Source organism: Pseudorca crassidens, chromosome 8, assembly GCF_039906515.1.
Source record: "Pseudorca crassidens isolate mPseCra1 chromosome 8, mPseCra1.hap1, whole genome shotgun sequence".
Taxonomy (NCBI): Eukaryota; Metazoa; Chordata; class Mammalia; order Artiodactyla; family Delphinidae; genus Pseudorca; species Pseudorca crassidens.
Genome location: NC_090303.1, coordinates 32,250,565 through 32,254,275, shown reverse-complemented (window position 1 = coordinate 32,254,275; position 3,711 = coordinate 32,250,565). Strand labels below are relative to the sequence as shown.

The following is a 3,711-nucleotide window of genomic DNA, read 5'->3' as shown; positions in this document are numbered from 1 at the left end:
ATACTACTTGACAATAAAAAGGAATAAACTGCCGATAGATGGAAGGACATGGATGAATTTCAAAAGCATTTTGCTGAATGAAATAAGCCAGATATACTGAATGAGTATGTTTATATGATATTCTGAAAAAAAGCAAAACTGGTGACTGAGAGCAGATCTGTGCTTGCCTGACACTAGAGGTAGGGAGAGGAGAGGGACTGGGGGCACAAGGGAATTTGGGGGGCAAGGGAAACATTTTATGGCATGACTGTAGTGGTTAGAGAACTGTATCCATTTGTCAGATATCAAATTGTAGGCTTAAAATGGTTAGGTTTATTTCGTAGAAATATACCTCAATAAAGTTGATTGAAAATGGAAAGGTACAGACTGGAAGAAGATGTTTGCAATACATGTAACTGATCAAAGATTAGGTTATGTAAAGAATTGTGAGGGAAATGCAAATCATCACACAACTAGACATTGTTTTATACCTACCAGATTGTCAGTGAAAAAAAATCTGACAAAATCAAGTGTTGGTGGAAGTGAGAACACCGGAACACTTATACTTTGCTGTTGGGAGTCTAAACTGGAACAGTTCTTTTGGGGGACAATCTGGCATTATCTGGTGAAGTTGAAGATGCACACACCTATGATCCAGCAGTCTCACTCCTTGGTGTAGAATGCCCCAGAGAAACCCTTGCACACGTGTTCAGGCGACACGGACAAGAACATTCAGAGCAATGTGAACGTCCCTCCACGGTAGAATGGCTAAATCAGTTGTAACGTACAATGGAATACTAATTATCAGTGAAAATGAATGAACCTACAGCTATAAACACCCAGAGGAAAGACTTGCCAATGTAATATTGACAGAAAAAAAGAAAATTGCAAAAGAATACATGCAATATGATACCATTTACGTAAAGTTTTCAAAAGCATGGAAAACTAAACAATATGGGAATGTATAAAAAAATGTAATAAGCCTATGGAAAAGAAGGCAAAAGAATTGTTATGTGAAGCTCAGCACAGCAGCTGCCTCTGCGGAGGAAGAACAAGGGTCGGGGGGAGCAGCAGCCAGGCGGCTTCCATAGTCCCAGCCATGTTTTATTGCTTAAATTGACTGATAGGTTTGTTTTATTATTATTCTTTATGTTCTATCTACATGCTAATGTATTCTTTTTTTTTTTAACACCTTTATTGGGGTATAATTGCTTTACAATGGTGTGTTAGTTTCTGCTTTATAACAAAGTGAATCAGTTATACATCTACATATGTTCCCATATCTCTTCCCTCTTGCGTCTCCGTCCGCTAATGTATTCTTTAGGAGTTTTCAAATATTACTTTAAATTTTTTTTATTTTTTTTTATTTTATTTTTTATTTTGTATTGGAGTATAGTCGATTTACAATGTTCTATTCTTTTTCAGATTATTTTCCCGTATAAGTTCTTAGAGAATATTGAGTAGAGTACCCTGTGCTATACAGTAGGTCCTTGTTGATGATCTATTTTATATATAGTAGTGTGTATAATTTAATCCCAAATTCCTAATTTATCTCTCCCCCCAGCTTTACCCTTTGGCAACCATAAGTTTGCTTTCTAGGTCTGTGAGTGTGTTTCTGTTTTGTAAATAAGTTCATTTGTATCATTTTTTTGGTTCCACATATAAATGATATCATGTGATATGTCTTTCTCTGTCTGACTTACTTAGTGTGATAATCCCTAGGTCCATCCATGTTGGCACAAATGGCATTATTTCATTCTTTTCTATGAAATATTACTTATTTTTTAAGTGGAGTAAAATAACTTCTAAAAAGAATTTTAAAATAAGGACAACTCAGTAGAAAAAATTGACAAAGTCTTGTGAACGGACAATCTACCGGAAATCCAAATGCCAATACACAGATGAAAAGATGTTCAACCACACTAGTGACTGGGGAAGTGCAAAAGAAGAGAACAAAGATATGTGAAACATAAGCCATTGGCACAGTATGATAATATTTAGGTAAAATTGTAAAACATTTAAAACAATACTGTAAATTGTTTACGCTTACATATGAACTTATAGAAACATGCATGGGAATAGTACACATCAAATTCAGGGTAGTGATTTATCTCTAACGATGGATGGAAAAGCATGGGATTAGTGAGAATTGTGAAGGGGCTTTAGCTGAATCTGTAACATTTTATTTCTAAAGGGAAAAAAAAGCTGAAATAAATAGAGCAAAATGAAGATTTGCTCAATCTGGTAGTTCATTTGTTTTTCTCTCCACTATACTATGTGTTTGAAAAATTTTATAACTTTTCAAAAGAACAAGTTTTTGGGAATTCCCTGGCGGTCCAGTGGTTAAGACCCTGAACCTTCACTTCCAAGGGCTCCGGTTCAATCCCTGGCGGGAAACTAAGATTCTACAAGCTGCGCAGCACGGCCAAAAATAAAAGAACGAGTTCTTAATAATCTTTTCATTCCTCATGTGTGGTCTGAACAACAATAGAAATGAAATGTAAGCTCCTTCTTTTTTTTTTTTTTTTTTTTTTTGCGGTACGCGGGCCTCTCACTGTTGCGCAGCGGCCATGGCTCACGGGCCCAGCCGCTCCGCGGCATGTGGGATCTTCCCGGACCGGGGCACGAACTCGCATCCCCTGCATCGGCAGGCGGACTCTCAACCACTGCGCCACCAGGGATGACCTAAGCTCTTTCATTCAAAACTGTCTAGAGCTTTGAAACCCAAAGCCCTGACCTCTTCGCCTTTTCCTGCAAAGCCCACCCTCCAAATTTTTTTAAAAATTTTTTATTGGATATATTTGATTTACAATGTTGTGTTAGTTTCAGGTATACAGCAAAGTGAATCAGTTATACATAAGTCCATTGTTTTTTAGATTCTTTTCCCATATAGGCCATTAGAGAATATTGAATAGAGTTCCCTGTGCTATACAGTAGGCCCTTGTTTTTATCTATTTTACGTATAGTAGTGTGTATATGCTAATCCCCATCTCCCAGTTTATCCCTCCCTCCCCTTCCCCCCAGTAACCATAAGTTTGTTTTCTACATTTGTGACTCTCTTTCTGTTTTGCAGATAAGTTCATTTGTATCATTTTTTTAGATTCCACATATAAGTGATATCATATGATAGTTGTCTTTCTCTGTCTGACTTACTTCACTTAGTATGGTAATCTCTAGGTCCATCCATGTTGCTGCAAATGACATTATTCCGTTCTTTTTTATCGTTGAGTAATATTCCATTGTATATATGTACCACATTTTCTTTCTTTCTTTAATTTATTTGCACCTTGCAGCTGGTAGGATCTTAGTTCCCCAACCAGGGATTGAACCTGGGCCCTCTGCAGTGAGAACACAGAGTCTTAACCACTGGACCACCAGGGAATTCCCAAATCATTGTTTTTTTGGGTTTTGGGGTTTTTTGCCCATGTGGCTTGGACTGTGAGAGTTCCCAAACCAGGGATCGAACCTGGGCCATGGCAGTGAAAGTGCCGAGCCCTAACCACTGAACCACCAGGAACTCCTGCACCACATCTTCTTTATCCACTCCTCTGTCAATGAACATTTAGGTTGCTTCCATGTCTTGGCTATTGTAAATAGGGCTGCAGTGAACATTGGGGTGCATGTATCTTTTCAAATTATGGTTTTCTCCAGATATATGCTGAGGAATGGGATTGCTGGATCACATGGTAGTTCTATACTTAGTTTTTTAAGGAAACTCCATACTGTTCTCCA

General features: G+C 37.8%; 1 non-coding gene across 1 annotated transcript; it reads right to left on the bottom strand.

Annotated features, from left to right (window-relative positions):
- Positions 1-3,287: 3,287 nt before the first annotated feature.
- Positions 3,288-3,360, bottom strand: TRNAE-CUC (transfer RNA glutamic acid (anticodon CUC)). Its single transcript has one exon. It is a non-coding gene; the product is annotated as a tRNA-Glu (tRNA).
- Between the last annotated feature and the right edge of the window lie 351 nt (positions 3,361-3,711).